Here is a 17399-nt window from a genome sequence, read left to right as displayed (position 1 = left end):
GGGGCGGGGCGGGACGGATCACGTGACGGGCCGGTCGGGAGGGCGCCGTGGAAGAGGCGTAAACAAGCTGGGTCTGGCTGGGTGTGGTTGGAGCGCTCCCCTACCTGTGCTTCGTGAGGCTTTATCCCTTCGCAGGACTGGTGCCCCCCCATGGTCCCACTGTCCGCGGCCATGGAGCTCCGATCCTCTTCCCAAAGAGCCGCTGGAGCCCGCGTGGGTGAAGGGCCTGCTTTTGAACCTTAGGGGAATTGCCGCTCGTCCAGGAAAAAAGTGCGAAGCTGGACCAGGGCAGTCCTCATTTCTTGCCAGAATAATTGCAAAATCCCGCATCTGGGACTGCAAAAACACCCCACACTGTCTTCAGCCTTCAAGTTGCTGACATTTCACACCTAGTGATGTATTCTGTGGAAAACCAACCATAAGTATTGGCAGCTCTAAATTCAGAACACCTTGATTCGTTGCCTGCTCTGCTGCTTCCTGGAAGTAACAAGGCTTTAGGTCTTCTAAGCCTCGTTTTCTTCCTCTGTGAAATGGGCATAAAAGCAGTTGTGTAGTGAGGATTCAAGGAGGTCAAGTATGGAAAGTGTCTAGCACACAGCCTACTCCTAGTAAATGCTCTGTTGGTGGTGGCCTTTATCATGAGGCAGGATTTGATCAAAGTTCCGGCACTGATACAAAGCAGTGTGAGAGAGAGGGCCCAGCGAGGGGAAGGCTAACTACGGTGTCTGAAAGGCCACCTTGAAGGAGGTAGCAGGCAAAGTTTTAAAAGAAAGGTGGGTTTTACGAGATAGAAACGGAAGAGGCGGCTGGGAAGAGAAAACCATTTCAGGCAGAGGAAACCACAGGAACATGAACCTAGCAACAAGAAAATTCTGGGTGGGTTTTGGGAATAACAAGTTTTGTCATGGGAACCAATTGAATCACAATGCAAGGCAGGGCATGCATGGTTAAAGGCCAGGTATGAGTGGCCCGTGCAGTGAGTACTGTCAGAACTCCAATCAGACCCATGATGATGGGCTAGACAGTATGGTGCCTTTGTGGGAATTAGAAAATAGGGGCTAGGGCGAGCTCGGTGGCTCAGCCTGTAATCCCAGCACTTTGGGAGGCCGAGGCGAGTGGATTGCCTGAGCCCATGGGTTCGAGACCAGCCCGGGCCTCGTCTCTACAATAAAATTAAAAATAGCTGATCATGGTAGCATGTGTCTGTAGTTCCGGCTACTGGGAAGGCTGAGGTGGAAGAATTGCTGGAGCCCAGCAGCTCGACGCTGGGGTGGACATGAGCATGTGTGCCACTGCACCCCAGCCTGGATAAAGAAGTGAGACTCCAACTCAAAAATAAAAAAACAGCTGGGCTCGGTGACTCAGCCCGTAATGCCGCGCCTTTGGGAGGCTGAGGTGAGTGGATTGCCCGAGCCCACGGGTTCGAGACACGCCAGGGCAGGCAAACATTTCTACAATAACTCAAAAAATTAGCCGGGCGTGGTCGTGCACACCTGTAGTTCCAGCTACTTGGAAGGCTGAGGCGGAAGGATCGCTGGAGCCCAGCAGGTTGAGGCTGCGGTGGCCGGGAACGGCCACTGCACTCCAGTCTGGGCGACAGAGATTCCAACTCAAAAAAAAAAAAAAAACAGCCGGGCTTGGTGGCTCAGCCTGTAATCCCGCACCTTTGGGAGACTGAGGTGAGTGGATTGCCCGAGCCCGCGGGTTCGAGACCCGCCTGGGCAAGCAAGACCTCATCTCCACAATAAATCAAAAATCAGCTGGGCGTGGTAGAGGGTGCCTGTAGTTCCAGCTACTTGGACGGCTGAGGTGGAAGGATCGCCGGAGCCCAGCAGGTCGAGGCTGCAGTGGCCGGGAGCGACCACTGCACTCCAGTCTGGGCAACAGAGTGAGACTCCGACTCAAATAAATAAATAAATAAAATAGGAATTTAAAAATAGGGGCTGAGCACGGTGGCTCACACCTGCAATTTCAGCACTTTGGGAGGCTGAGGTGGGAGGATCACTTGAGCCTAGGAATTTGAGGCCAGCCTGGGTAACATAATGAAAATAAAAAAATTAAAATTAAAAAATTAGCTGGGCGTGGGGGCATGCACCTGTAGTCACAGCTACTTGGGAAGTTGAGGCAGGGAAGATCCCGTGAGTCCAGGAGTTCAAGGCTGAACCATGATTGGGCCACTGCACTCCAGCCTGCGTGACAGTGAAACCCTGACTCAAAAAAAAAGGAAAAAGAAGTTATCCCTAGGCTGTGTTTTGGCCCCTATCCCACCTAACCCTCCTGGGGCCTTTGAGCAGTAATCAACCTTTATAACCGTAGGTCTTGGGCCAAGCAGGCTCATGAGGGAGGTGGGAATTGAGCTAGGGAGTCACTAGTCTAACACAGTCACAGGGGCAGTTGTCAGAAGACAAGAGTTCTGGATTCAAACATGCTAGAATTTGAATGTAGATTTCAGCCATGATACTAACTGAGTGAGCCTTAATCTCCTCACTTGCAACTTAGGGGTCATCATAAAGGGGCTTTGGGATGGATTCAGTGAACCATTAAGATATAGCTGGCATAGAGAGAGACTCTTTGGATTAATGTTAGTTTTGTTAACTGTGTTTGCTGTCAATGTCCATCACTCCCAGGAGATAGTCCACCAAACACTAAATTCTGCTTGCTTGGGGTCCAGAAATAGGAAAGGTTGAGGGAGAAGAGAGAGGATCTGGGTTCTCTCAGTTCCAGTGATTTACAAACCATTTTACAGGAACAGACTTCTCTCGTTGTGTTCACACCAGGGTGGGAATTCAAATGCATTTTGAGATTTTTTAATTTTATTTATTTTTTGGAGTCAGAGTCTCACTCTGTTACCCAGGCTGGAGTGCAGTGGCACGATCACAGTTCACTGCAGCCTCAACCTCCTGGGCTCAGGTGATCCTCCCACTTCAGCCTCCTGAATAGCTGGAACTATAGGTGGATGCCACCACGCCCTGCTAATTTTTGCATTTTTTGTGGAGACAGGTCTCGCTATGTTGTCCAGTCTGGTCTCAAACTCCTGGGCTCAAGCAATCCTCCTGCCTTGGCCTCCCAAAGTGTTGAGATTACAAGTATCATCCACTATACCCAGCCGTGGTCAGAGATTTTTGAGACCACCAGTGACTGGGAGAGGTAAGGGTGAAGAGTGGAGTGGGGGGGAGCGGCACTGCTCCAGGGCTCTGACCCATGAACCCATCGCCCCAACCTTGACCTCATCCTGCCAGAATGCACTCTGCCATGGAGCAGTGATATACATTCGGAGCTCGTCAACTGCTGGCTCCCCAGGGGGCCATAACCACACTGTTACTGTTAAACAGTGTCTGGAAGAAGAATGGTAATTGTTACCTCAATATGGACCACCAGGGACTGTGAGAAGAGGCTGGAAAGGACTGGCAGAGGCAACCCTACCAGCAACTCCTGCCACCTACCAGTCTGAGCCACCTAGATATTTTCTGCTTCTCTGAGGTTGATTTTTGCCACTTGCTAAATAAATGCTAATCAGACGACTGCCTTCCACATACTATCCTATCCTGCCCCTCCCTGTGACGGGCTTCCTGGCCAGACGGAGCATGAAACGGCTGAGCCACTAGGCAGGCTGTGCTGACTGCATGCATGTGGTGGACATCTGTTGTATTTGTCTGTGCAGCATCTTCCCTCCGCCCCTCACCACCTTCTGAGAAGGTGAACTGCCCAATTCCAATTCCTCAAGCACTGCTGAGCCTGGGCAACATAATGAAAATAAGAAAAAATAAGCTGGGCTCAGTGGCTCAGCCTGTAATCCCACACCTTTGGGAGGCTGAGGTGAGTGGATTGCCTGAGCCCGCGGGTTCAAGACCCGCCTGGGCAGCGAGACCTCATCTCTACAATAAATCAAAAAATCAGCCGGGCGTGGTAGCGCGTGCCTGTAATTCCGGCTACTCGGAAGGCTGAGGCGGAAGGATCGCCGGAGCCCAGCAGGTCGAGGTTGCGGTGGCCGGGAGCGGCCACTGTACTCCAGTCTGGGCGACAGAGTGAGAATCCAACTCAAAAAAAAAAAAAGAAAAGAAAAAAATAAAAATAAAAATTAGCTGGGTGTGGGGGCATGCACCTGTAGTCACAGCTACTTGAGAAGTTGAGGCAGGGACGATCCCTTGAGTCCAGGAGTTCAAGGCTGAACCATGATTGGGCCACTGCACTCCAGCCTGCGTGACAGTGAAACCCCGACTCAAAAAAAAAAAAGGAAAAAGAAGTTATCCGTAGGCTGTGTTCCACAGTACTACCCCTAGGCCACAGCAGGTGGCGAGTGTAGCCAATTTGAGTTGCCCATCATTCAGCCAAAGTGATTGGCCCACTACTGGACATGTGACTTGACCTGAGCCAATCAGAGTACTTCTCTGGGTCTTTATATATGAAAGCTAAGAGTGATATTCTCTGGGGTCATTAAACTGGGATGAGAAAGCTGTAGCCTCTCCCTTTCCCTGTCCTACAACAAGGTGTGTGAGAAGTCTGATCAAAAGCTGAAAGAAACACAGACAGAGACAGAGAAATGCACGTGATGGTCTACTGCATTTCTAGGGTTTCTGAGACAAGCTTTTTTCTTGTCTTCCAAGTTCCATGAAGTAATAACTGTTTCTGCCGATGCTACTCTCAGTTGGGTTACTGTCCCTTGCAAACAAAAGGCCTTCTGGATGCAGTGAGATTTGAAGGCCTTTGGAAGGACACCACCAGTCAAAAATACTTCCCTCTCAGTGCCTGAAATTCATGCCTTGGAATTGTCTTCTGGCTTTAGCTTTCAGCTATTTGTGTGGCAGCCTCCTGGCCAGGTGCCCTGCCATCAGTGGTCACACATCTCCAGCAAGATTGAGTCGGAGTTGGCGGTCAGCAGCCCTGGCCTCTCTGGTTGCATCAGCATCCCCTCGCTGTCTGACACCATGTCCTCCAGTACCAGGAATGTCAGGAGGCTTCACACCATCCTGCCTTGGCTCGGGCTGTCTCCTCTCCCTCCATACCAGATGGCCTCCCCAGCTGAGCAGGTCATTCTCCATTTGCCCTTCTCTGTGCAGACTCCTTTGGACCTGCCACACCTGCTGAGCTTGCCCTCTTGCCTCCTGTTGTGTTTGACCAAAGGGAGGCAGGGTCAGGGGAAGGAGAAGAAGCCTTCTGCCTGGCTTGGCTGTGACCCATAACTCCTGCTGCGTGGCCTGTCTCACCCTGTGTGTTAGTAATGGCTTCTTATGCTTTGTCTTCACACCTAGAGTTGACAACGGCTCCCCACTCTCACTGGTCCCTAGGTACTTGATTTCTTTTTTTTCTGAAGCTTCTCAGAACTTGTCTTTTTTTTTCTTTGAGTCGGAGTCTCACTCTGTCACCCAGGCTGGAGTGCCAGTGGCATGGTCATGGCTCACCACAGCCTTGACTTTCTGGGCTCAGGCAATCCTCGGCAATACCAAAGTGCTGGGATTACAGGTTTGAGCCACCACACCTGGCTGAAAGGGCCTTTTCTAGTTCTTATGCATGCATGCATTCATTCCCTTTTATCCTCATTCTCTACTTCATTCCCTCCCCTCTCCTAAGCAACCATTCTAGTATATGTAATGTGTTTGCTTTGTGTGTCCTTGAGAAATGTATAAATGTGTGTGTGTATGTGTTTGTTGTTGTTTTAAGTTATATAGAGAGAGACAGGGTTTCACCATGTTGCTTAGGCTGGTCTCAAACTCCTGGACTCAAAAGATCCTCCTCCCTCAGCCTCCCAAAGAGCTGGGATTACAGGCTTGCGTTACCATGCCCAACCATGTGTGTGATTTAAATTGATGTAAGTACAATTATGTTACAGATGCCATCTGTTTGTTAATTCCCCCCCCAACTCAGTATTGTTGTGTGTTTTCTATTTTTATTTTGTTTTTGAGACAGGGTCATATCCTGTTGCCCTTGGCTTGAGATCTCTGCTTGCATGCTTTTGAGTTGGAGTGCCCTGTTTTTGAGCTGGAGTGCCATGTTACAATGATAGTTCACTGCAGCCTGAAACTCCTGGGCTCAAGCTATCCTCCCGCCCCAGCCTCCTGGGTATCTAGGACCACAGGCTCACGTCACCATGCCCAGCTAATTTTTAAAATGGTGGAGAGATAGAATCTCAATATGTTGTTCAGGCTGCTCTTAAATACTGGTCTCAATCAATCCTCCTGCCCTTGGCCTCCCAAAGTGCTAGGATTACAGGTGGGAGCCACTGCACCCAGCTTCAGCAGTGTTTTGGTGGTCTGTCTATATTACTTTGTATACATCTAGCCAGTAACTTCTAATTAATGAAAATTATGCAATGATTTTATCTAATCTGCTCTCCACTTTCCTAGCTGAGAATTTCTTTGGGATACACAGCAAGGGGTAAAACTGGTGGGTCACAGGGGCCATGGACTTAGTTTTAAGGTACACCCCCAAATTGTTTTCCAAGATGCCCACCCCAGCCTACTCTCTCACCAGAAGCCCTCAGAAGTGCTCATATCCCTGGCAACATTTAGCATTAGCTGGCTCTTCATTTTTTTTCCAGTATATCAAGGTTAAAGTGACATGCTCTTGTTTTAATTTGCCTTTCTCTGACTTAGTGAGATGGAGCGTTTTTATATCCTTGTTAGTCCTGTGGGTTACATTCTCTATAAATTGCTGGTTCTAGCTAGAGTCTCAGACCTGTAATCCCAGCACTCTGGGAGGTCAAGGCGAGAGAATTGCCTGAGTCCAAAGGTTTGAGACCAGCCTGAGCAACATGGTGAGACCTCGTCTCTACAATAAATCAAAAAGTTAGCCGGGCATGGTGACATGTGCCTGTGGTTCCAGCTACTTGGAAGGCTGAAGCAGAAGGATCGTCTGAGTCCAGCAGGTTGAGGTTGTGGTGACCATGAGTGTGCCACTGCACTCTAGCCTAGGTGACAGAGTGAGACTCCTACTCAAAAAAAAAAAAAAAAAAAATCGCTGGTTCTCACCTTTTGACTATCTTTTCCAGTACACTAGCTATAAATGTGTTCTTTGTTGCCTACAGATATTTCAAGTGTCTTGTCCCAATCTGTTACCTACCTACCAACTATCTACATTGTACCTCATTGGAAGAGAGTTGACTGAGCGCAGTGGCTCATGTCTATAATCCCAGCACTTTGAGAAGCCGGGAAAGAGAACTGCTTGAGCCCAGGAGTTTAAGACCAGCCTGGGCAACATAGTGAGACATCGTCTTTACAAAAAATTAGCCCAGTGCGGTAGATAGCACATGCCTGTAGTCCCAGCCACTTGGAAGGCTGAGGCAGAAGGATCACCTGAGCCCAGGTGCACACTGAACTCCAGCCTGGGTGACAGAATGACTCTCCAACTCAAAAAAAAAAGTCATTAATTTTGATGCTGTCAAATTCTTCTTTTTCTTTTTGCTTTATACTTTGGGTTATTGAGGTTTATGTTTAAAAATGCCCTTGCCAACCCTTAGTCATAAAAAATATTCTGTTCTTTTTTATTTTTTGAGTTAGAGTCTCACTCTTTCGCCCAGGCTGGAGTGCAGTGGCACGCCCCCAGTCACCACAGCCTCAACCTGCTGGGCTCAGGCGATCCTTCTGCCTCAGCCTTCCAAGTAGCTGGAACTACAGGTGCGTGCCTCCGTGCCTGGCTAATTTTTTTATTTATTGGAGAGATGAGGTCTTGCCAAGTTGCCCGAACTGGCCTCGAACCCTCAAACTCAGGTAATCCTCTCACCTCGGCCTCCCAAAGGGCTGGGATTATAGACATGAGCCACTACACCTGACGAAAAATATTCTTTCTTGTTGCTCAAAAAAATATTCTTAAGCATTCTATATATCTGTATTCTTTATATTTTACAATGTTTTACATTTTACATTTCCTTTTTTTTTTTTTTTTTGAGTTGGAGTCCCACTCTGTCGCCCAGACTGGAGTGCAGTGGCACACTCCCAGCCACTGAAGCCTCGACCTGCTGGGCTCTGGCGATCCTTCCGCCTCAGCCTTCCAAGTAGCCGGAACTACAGGCATGCACTACCATGCCTGGCTAATTTTTTTGGTTTATTGTAGAGATGAAGCTTGCCAAGTTGCCTGGGCAAGTCTCGAACCTGCAGCCTCAGGCAATCCATCGCCTCAGCCTCCCAAAGTACTGGGATTACAGGCTGAACTGCCGAGCCCGGCCACGTTTACTTTTTTATATTTGGCATTTTATTTTTACGTCTCTGTGAAGGCCGCAAAAATGGTGTCATTCAGACCCCCTGCTGATTGATGAAGGCCCGGCTGCCGCTCTGGGTCTACCACCCTACTTACATCAAGGTCACATGTCCCATGAACCAGGTCTTACGAGGTGTGGACTCAATGGAGGACATTGACCTGAGGACTCTTTGTCAACCCGAGGCAACCTCTCTTGGCATTGCAAGGCCGTCTGGGACACTTCCTAGCACATCCTTCTTCCACCCCCTCTGCTCATAGGTGCCAGGTCCACAGCATTATCTGACACCTCCCTGGGCCCACTCTAGCTCCAATCCTATGGAGGATACTTACTAGAGTTTTTAAATGTTCTCCCCAGGCTAATCCAGAGGTAGAGAGCTATTGCAATGGATGTTCATAGTCAGTTACAGATCAGAGCCCTTGTTCTATCTTCCTCCCCTTCTCATTACTATGCTTGTCTAGTCTTTTGTTTTGTTTCTTGAGTCAGGGTCTTACTCTGTTGCCCAGGCTGGAGTACAGTGACACAGTCATGGCTTGTCATGACCTCCTGGGCTCAGGCAGTCCTCCCCCCTCAGCCTCCCAAGCTGCTGGAACTAAAGGCGCGCACCACTACATCTGTCTAATTTTTTTATTTTTTGTAGAGACAAGGTCTTACTATGTTGCCCAGGCTGGTCTTGAACTCCTGGGCTCAAGTGATCCTTCTGCTTCAGCTTCCCAAAATGCTGGGATTACAGGTGTGAGCTACTGTGCCTGGGCCTATACTTGACTATTTACTGTTTCTTCCTTCCTCTCACTCTGTTGCCCAGGCTAGAGTGCAGTGGTACCTCGACTTGCTGGACTCAAGCGATCCTTCCATCTCAGCCTTCCAAGTAACTGGAACCACAGTCATGAGTCACCGATTTTTTATTTATTGTAGAGACAAGGTCTCGCCATGTTGCTCAGGCTGGTCTAGAACCCCTGAGCTCAGGCAATCCTCTCACCTCTGGGATTACAGTGCTGGGATTACAGGCATGAGCCACTGTGCCCGGCTCATTTGACTACTCAAAAAAACAAAAAAAAGTCCTCCCTAGAGGTTTAGTTAGTACTTTGTAGTTTTTAATAGTATTTTGTGTGGGTTTTTTATTTTCTACTTAAGTTGTTGAAGTAAAGAATTCTACTTATTTTGCAGGGTGATGTATTTTATGCCTAGTTAAACTCTTTAATTCTAATAGTTTGTCATCTTTTTTATTTCATTGGTTTTTCTAGGTATGTGATTATATCAGCTAGAAATAAAACAGTTCTATGTCTTCCTTTTAAATTATAATTCTTGTGGGGTTTTTTTGTTTTTTTTTTTTGAGTCAAGGTCTCACTCTGTCATCCAGGCTGGAGTGCAATGGCACAGTCACAGCTCACCACAGCCTTGACTTCCTGGACTGGATGATCCTTCCACTTCAACCTCCAGTAGTTGAAACTACAGGTGCATGCCACCACACCCAGTTAATTTTTGGATTTTTTGTAGAGACGAGGTGTCGCTAGGTTGCCCATGCTCGTCTGGGACTTCTGGGCTCAAGAGAGCCTCCTGCCTTGGCTTCCCAAAGTGCTGGGATTACAGGCATGAGCTACCATGCCCAGCTCCAATACCTTAAATACCCAACTCAGAGGTTTGCTAATACAGTCCAATGAGAGACACACGAATGCGTATCAGAGTGCCTGCTGTGGCGTGAACCTGCAATAGTATTGTTATTGTTGCTCCCTGCTAGATTCGTGTCCTAGGGTTGCTATGACAAATTACTGCATACTGCGTGACTTAAAACAACAGAAATGTATTCTGTCACAATTCTATAGGCCAAAAGTCCAAAAATCAAGGTGTCATCCATCAGGGGTGGCTCTTTCTGGAAGTGCTGAGGGAGAATCGGTTCCATGGCTCTCCCCTAGCTTTTGGTGGTCACCATCAATATTTGATGCTCTTTGGCTTGGCAGCTGCATCACTCCAATCTCGGCCTCCGTCTCCACAGGGCCTTCCCTCCCCGGTGTCTCTCTGGGTGTCTTCTCCTCTTCTTATATGAGGGGAACTAAAAAAAAAAAAAACAAATAGAATAATATTTTGGAAGGCGGGCCCCTAGTGGTACAAGCTTCTTCTGCTAGGTAAGAGTTCTAGGAACCCATCAGCTTCAGTGGACCAGCTAGCGTTGTTGTGAGAGGCTGCATTCAGCTTCAACGAATTTTTTGCTGGAAATTCTTTCAACATGCTTGCTCATTTCATGATGGGTAATTTATAAGCATACCTGCCCACGAAGTGCTGAGTGTTTAGCAGTTTTTGTCCAAAAACAACATGACCCCTATGCCTCGCCCTCCCTATTCACCCGATTTCACCCTGAGTGGCTTTTTTTGTTTGTTTGTTTCCCTGGGTGAAAAACATCCTCAAGAGGAAACGTTTTGCCAATGTGGAAGACGTGAAACAAGAAATGGCCGAAGCACTAAAAGCTATCCAAATTGACGAGTTCAAAAATTGTTTTGAGCAGTGAAAAAGTGTCTCGATAGGCGTATGGCATCAAACAAAGAGTACTTTGAAGGTGACTGAAGTTTAAACATGTAAGAATAAATATACAATATTTTATAAATAAATTTGGGGGTTCTTTTGTGTCCTCCCTCATACAGCAACAGTCATTGGGTTTAAGGCCTGCCCTATTCCAGTATGACCTCAACTGAACTCGTCTGCAAAGGCCCTCTTTTCATATAAGGTCACATTCTGGGGTTCCAGGTTGACATTTACTGGGAGTTGGGGGTGCCTACTTAATCCCCTGCACCTGCTGTCTAGGAGCATGGAGCCCAGTAGATGAATTGGGAGAGGGGCCAAGCCTACTGTGATCAGAGTCAGGTCCAGTCCAGAGCCAGCCTGCAAAGTGCTACAGGGGAAAGAGATCAAAATCAGAGTGAGGAAGGCAATTTATCAGTGAGGGTGAGATTTGAACCTTCTGGTTTCATTGAGAATTTGATCAATGCTGATGGACAGCCAGGCTCTGAAGCAAGCTTGGGCATGAGTGTGGAAGGAAGACCACATAAGCATCCTTTGCTTGATGAATGGTTGGATTTAAGAAATAGGAGGGGCTGGGTGCAGTGGCTCATGCCTATAATCCCAGCACTTTTGGGAGGTCGAGGTGAGAGGATTGCCTGAGCCCATGGGTTCGAGATCAGCCTGGGCAACTTGGCTCTACAATAAATTTTAAAAAGCGCATGGGTTGGAGACCAACCTATTGGCTCTACAATAAATCAAAAAATTAGCCAAGCATGGTGGTGCATGCCTATAGTTCCAGCTATTTGGAAAGCTGAGATGGAAGGATCACCTGAACTCAGCATGTCGAGGCTGCGGTAGCCATGAGTGTGCACTGCACTCCAACCTGGGCGACGGAGTGAGACTCCACCTCAAAAAAAAAAAAAGAAAAAAGAAATAAGAGACTGTCCAACTCAGTGATTCACACCTGTAATCTTAGCACTTTTGGAAGGCTGAGGTGGGAGAGTCACTTGAGCCCAGCAGTTGAGACCAGCCTGGGCAACATAGCAAGACCTGGTCTCTACCAAAAAAAACAAAATTAAAAAAGTTAGCCGGGCATGGTGGCGCATGCCTGTAGTCCCAGCTACTCAGTAGGCTGAGGCGGAAGGATCACCTGAGCCCAGGAGGTCAAGACTATGGGGAACCATGATCGTCCCACTGCACTCCAATCTGAGCAACAAAGTGAGACCTGGCTCAAAAAAAAAAAAAAAAAGAAAGAAAGAAAGAAATAAGAGGCAAAAAGACAGTATATGGAAGACCTTGAGCTAAGTAAGAAGACTGTCTCTGTAGGCAGTGAGGATTCCCTAAAGTGTTGTGAGCTGAGGAAAGAAAGTTGTCTTTTGAATGTTGCAAAGGCTTATCTTAACATTGATGCCTGCCAATTTAACTTTGTTTATTATTTTAAATTTTTAATTAATTTATTTGTTATTTTTTAAATTTTATTTGTTTGTTTGTTTGTTTGTTTGTTTTGAGTTGGAGTCTCACTCTGTGGCCCAGGCTGGAGTACAGTGGCATGCTCTGGGTCACCTCAGTGTCAACCCACTGGGCTTCGGCAATCCTTCCTCCTCAGCCTTCCAAGTAGTCAGAACTACAGGTGCACGCTACCATGCCTAGCTAATGTTTGATTTGTTGTAGAGACGAGTTCTCACCAAGTTGTCCCGGATAGTCTTGAACCTGCATGTTCAGGCAATCCACTTGCCTTGGCCTCCCAAAGTGCTGGGATTACAGGCTGAGTCACCGAGTTCAACCTATTTATTTATTTTTAAATTCAAGGGGCCCATGTGCAGATTTGTTACATAGGTTTAAAAGTTTTTGTCTTTGAAGAGACAGTGTTTCTCTCTCTCTATTGCCCAGGCTGAAGTGCAGTGATACGATCATAGTTCACTGCAGCCTCGAACTCCAGGGCTCGAGAAATCCTCCCACCTCAGCCTCCCAAGTAGCTGGGATTACAGGTATGCACCACCTTGCTTGCCTAATTTTTTTTTTCAGAGATGGAGTCTTGTTATGCTCTCTAGACTGGTCTTCTGGGCCCAAGGATCCCACCTTTTGAGTAGCCAGAGTTATAGGCATTACCCACAGCACCTGGCTCAATTTAACTTTAAAATCCTGGGCTATTTGTCTTCTTGTGTGGGCCATCTCCTCTCTCAAGCCCCTGATCGCATCTCTAGACATCTCTTGCTATAAAATGTGCAGGGCCATACTACACAGTTTGTTGGATGTTCACAAGTTTCACGGTCACCTCAAGATCAATTCCCACCCCAACCCCCAAAGCAGAAGCATCCACAACTAAAGGTTTTATTTTAGCTGTGCCTGCCCTGAAACATATGCAATGGCCATTTGGAAAAAGATAAAGTTAGATCCCTACTTCACACCCTGCACCAGAATAACTTAAAATGGATCAGAGTTCTAAGTGTCAAAAGTGAGATCATACAAGTGCTGTAAGAAGATATGGGAGAATTTTTTGTAATTGGGAGTGAAGAAAAACTCTTCTAAAATGGCTAAAAAGTCAGATGCAGGCCAGGTGCAGTAGCTCATGCTTGTAATTCCAGCACTTCGGGAAGCTGAGGCAAGAGGATTGCCTGAGTCCATGGGTTCGAGACCAGCCTGGGCAGCTTGGTGAGACCTTATCTCTACAACAAATAAAAAAAAAATAGCTGGGCATGGTGGCACATGCCTGTGGTTCCAGCTACCTGGAAGACAGAAGCAGAAGGATCACCTGAACCCAGTAGCTTGAGGTTATGATAGCTGTGAGCATGCCACTGCACACCAGCCTGGATGACAGAGTGAGACTTTGACTCAAAAAAAAAAAAAAAAAGTCAGAAGTAGTAAAAGACCAATAAGTTAGATGACCTCAGAAAAATAAAGCAAAATGAACCAAAAAAACTTTTTGCATGATAGAAAGAAAATAAGCAAAGTCAGATTATAAGTGATAAACCAAGGGAAAAATGTTTGCAAATTATACACAAGCAAACCACTCTAAAATACAAAGAACTATTAAAATTTGAAATTAAAAAGTCCATTTTTGATAGAAAAAAATGGACCAAATATATGAACAGAGAGTTCACAAAGAAATATAAATAACTCTTACTAAACATATGAAAAATCTTAGCCTCACTTATCATGAGACATACAAATTCAGACTACCCTGAGATACTATTCCTGTCCTATCAGTTTGGCAACAATCTCAACCTCAAAATGAGAACCACCCTCCTGGCAAGCCAATGGGGAACCAATACTCTGTTCTGGTGGTGGGAAGGCACCCTCTACAAAGCGGAATTTGGCCATCCTGGCCAAATGCCATATGCATTGTCCCTTTACTACATCAATACCACTTCTTAGCATATATCCTGAAGACACACACCTGCACATAGACACAAACACACACAAGTACAAGATATTCCTTCCTTTTGAAGATGACGTGGATGTGGGTGCAGTGGAGCTGTGGTCTTCCCGCTCCTGTTCCTGACTCACCTCTGTTCACTTTCTCCAAGAACCAAGTTGGTCAGGAAGCCACACTGCAGCTATGGCTTTTAAAGACACTGGCAAGACACTCATGGAGTTGGAGGTGGCAATCTACCAAATTAGGATCACCCTCACCAGCCGCAACATGAAATCTCTGGAGAAAGTGTGTGCTGACCTGATCAGAAGTGCAAACGAAAAGAATCTCAAAGTGAAAGGACTGGTTCGCATGCCTACCAAGACTTTTGAGAATCACTTCAAGAAAAACTCCTTGTGGTGAAGGTTCCAAGACATGGGATTGCTTCCAGAAGAATCCACAAGCAACTCACCAACTTGCTCAGTTCTTCCGACATTGTCAAGCAGGGTACTTCCATCAGTATTGAGCCGGGAGTTGAGGTTGAAGTCACCATTGTTAATGCTTAAGTCAAGTATTTTAATAAATTGATCACACTTGTTTAAAAAAAAGATATTTCTTATGGCATTATCTGTAAAAGTGAAATAGTGGAGACAACCGAAATGTCCACCAGTAGGGGACTGATTGAATAAACTATGGAACAGTGAAGTACTCTGCAGCCATAAAAATGCTAATGTGACCAGGCACAGTGACTCACCCCAGTAATCCCAGTACTTTGGGAAGCCAAGGCAGGAGGATTGCTTGAGGCCAGGAGTTGGAGACCAGCCTAGGCAGCATAGCAAGACTTCATCTCTACAAAAAATTTAAACATTAGCCAGGCATGGTGGCCCACACCTGTGGCCCCAGCTATTCAGGGGGGTTGAATCATCTCCTAACCCAGGAAGTTGAGGCTGCAATGAGCCATGATTGTGCCACTGCACTCCAGCCTGGATGTCAGAGTGAGACCCTTTCTCAAAAAAAAGGGCAAAAATCTAACATTATCAGGAACCAAGATTTCCAGCCTAAGAGATAAAAGACACAAATATAAAATTAAAGATTTTTTAAAAATCTATATGCTAAATTCAAACTGGGAATATCAATAGGAACTTGTGAAGGTTGTCAGAATCAAGATGGATTTGCATTTTTAAAAAAGCCTGACAAACACAGCCCAGGGAGGCCAAGAAAGAAAGGTTCTTCTGCACAATGCCTGATAAAAACTATTACAAAAGACTGCAAAACCACAACCTTGCACAACGGCCATCACAACTTTACACCCACAAAAATACTTCGACGAGGACATCTACCCAGCAATCTTGGACAGGTGCCACTCTTGTTATTATCCTTGTAACCAAAAATAATGATTTCAAATCAGTTATGTAATGCTCTTCACGTTTCCTTTAAAAAACCTTTGCCTTCCTTTCCCTCTCTCCCTGAATATGTACGCAGTATACCACGGCACATGTATCCCATTGCAATGCCTATTTCCAAATAAACATCATCTTATTTTATTTATTTTTTATTTTGAGTTGGAGTCTCACTCTGTTTCCCAGTCTGGAATGCAGTGACACGGCTACCACTGCCTCAACCTGTTGGACTTAGGCAGTCCTTCCACCTCAGCCTCCTGAGTAGCTAGGAGTCAGGCACCACCATGCTTGGCTTTTTTTTTTTTTTTTTTTAATAATTGTAGAGACAGAGTCTCGCCAAGTTTCTCTGACTGGTCTTGAACCTCTGGGCTCAGGCAATTTTCCCACCTCCGCCTCCCAAAGTACTGGGATTACAGGCATGAGCCACCACACTTGGCAAACATTTTCTTTTTTTTTTTTTTTTTGAGTCAAAGTCTTACTCTGTCACCCAGGCTGGAGTGCGGTGGCACACTCACGGCCACCACAGCCTCCACCTGCTGGGCTCAGGCGATCCTTCCACCTCAGCTTTCCAAGTAGCTGGAACAGGTGCACACCACCACACCCAGCTAATTTTTTGATTTATTATAGAGACAAGGTCTCACCATTTTTCCCAGGCTGGTCTCGAACCCCTGGACTCAGTCAATCCTCTCGCCTTCACCTCCCAAAGGGCTGGGATTACAGATGTGAACCACCGTGCCTGGCAACATCATTTTCTTTTAGAGAGTTTCCCTCTCTGTTATTTAGGTTGACAAAGTAATAATTGCAAAAATAAATAAATAAAAGAATTGATTTCCTAGCTCTGAGCACTGAAACAGTTCAGAAGCAGATGAACAGTAGCAATGAGTGCTGAGTCTTGGCATCTAGATACCAGCCCTCACTAAATAAGGCTAGCCTTAGAGAAATGGTTGTGTCCAGAAATGCAGCAAGAAACGTTCAACTGGGCCATCTTGTTGTGTCAGAAAGTAAGGGGCCGAACTTGGTGACTCATGCCTATAATTTCAGCACCTTAGGACGCCAAGGCAGGAGGATTGTTTGAGCCCAGGAGTTTAAGACCAGCCTCGGCAACGTAGCAAGACCTTGTCTCTACAAGAAGTAAAAAAATTAGCTAGGTGTGGGAGCGCACATCAGTAGTTCTAGGTACTTGGAAGGCTGGGTGGGACGTTCACCTGCAGAGTTCAAGGCTATGGTGAGCTGTGATTGTGCCACTGCCTTCCAGCCTGGCAACAGAGTGAGATCCCACCTCAAAAAAAAGAAGAAGAAAGAAAGATGAAAGGACGGAAGGACATGCTCAAAGATTGATGGAGAGATGTCAACATGATACAGAAACCAGCTTGGATGTGCTCTCTGTGACAAATTGAGGAAACTGTCTATAGTGAATTGAACAGTGACTCTTCAAAAGATAAGTTCAAATCCCAACCCCCAGTACCTGTGAATGTGACCATATTTGGGAAAAAATGGTCTTTGCAGATATCATTAAGAATCTCAAAATGAGACCATCTGGGATTGACTGGGTAAGGTTCTGAATCCAGCCACACGTGTTCTTATAAAAGACAGACACAGAAGGAAAGGTCAAGTGAAGACGGAGGCAGAGGTTAAACACAGAGGCCGCTGCAAACCAAGGAACACCAAAGGTTGCCAACAACCAACAGGCACTAGGAGGGAGGCATGGGATTGTCCCTGGACTCTCCAGAAGGACTCCACCCTGACAACACCCTCTTTTCAGACTTCTGGCCCTTGGAACTAAGAGAGAGAATCAATTTTTATTGTTGTTGTTTTGTTTGAGTCTCACTCTTGTTGCCCGGGCTGGAGGAGTGTGTGGCACGCTCACAGCCATCGCAGACTCTGCCTGCTGGGCTTAGGCAATCCTCCACCCTCAGCCTTCCAAGTAGCTGGAACTACAGACGCACACCACCATGCCTGGCTAGTT

At 46.6% G+C, this 17399-nt stretch overlaps 1 pseudogene; it reads left to right on the top strand.

The window, feature by feature from the left end:
- Positions 1-14240: 14240 nt before the first annotated feature.
- LOC110594767 lies at positions 14241-14599 on the top strand (annotated as a pseudogene).
- The last annotated feature ends 2800 nt before the right edge of the window (positions 14600-17399 follow it).

This window comes from Carlito syrichta, unplaced genomic scaffold, assembly GCF_000164805.1.
Source record: "Carlito syrichta isolate Samal-C Ts95f unplaced genomic scaffold, Tarsius_syrichta-2.0.1 Scaffold135706, whole genome shotgun sequence".
Classification (NCBI taxonomy): Eukaryota; Metazoa; Chordata; class Mammalia; order Primates; family Tarsiidae; genus Carlito; species Carlito syrichta.
Note: the sequence above shows the minus strand (reverse complement) of the source record. Positions and strands in the feature narration are given on the sequence as shown.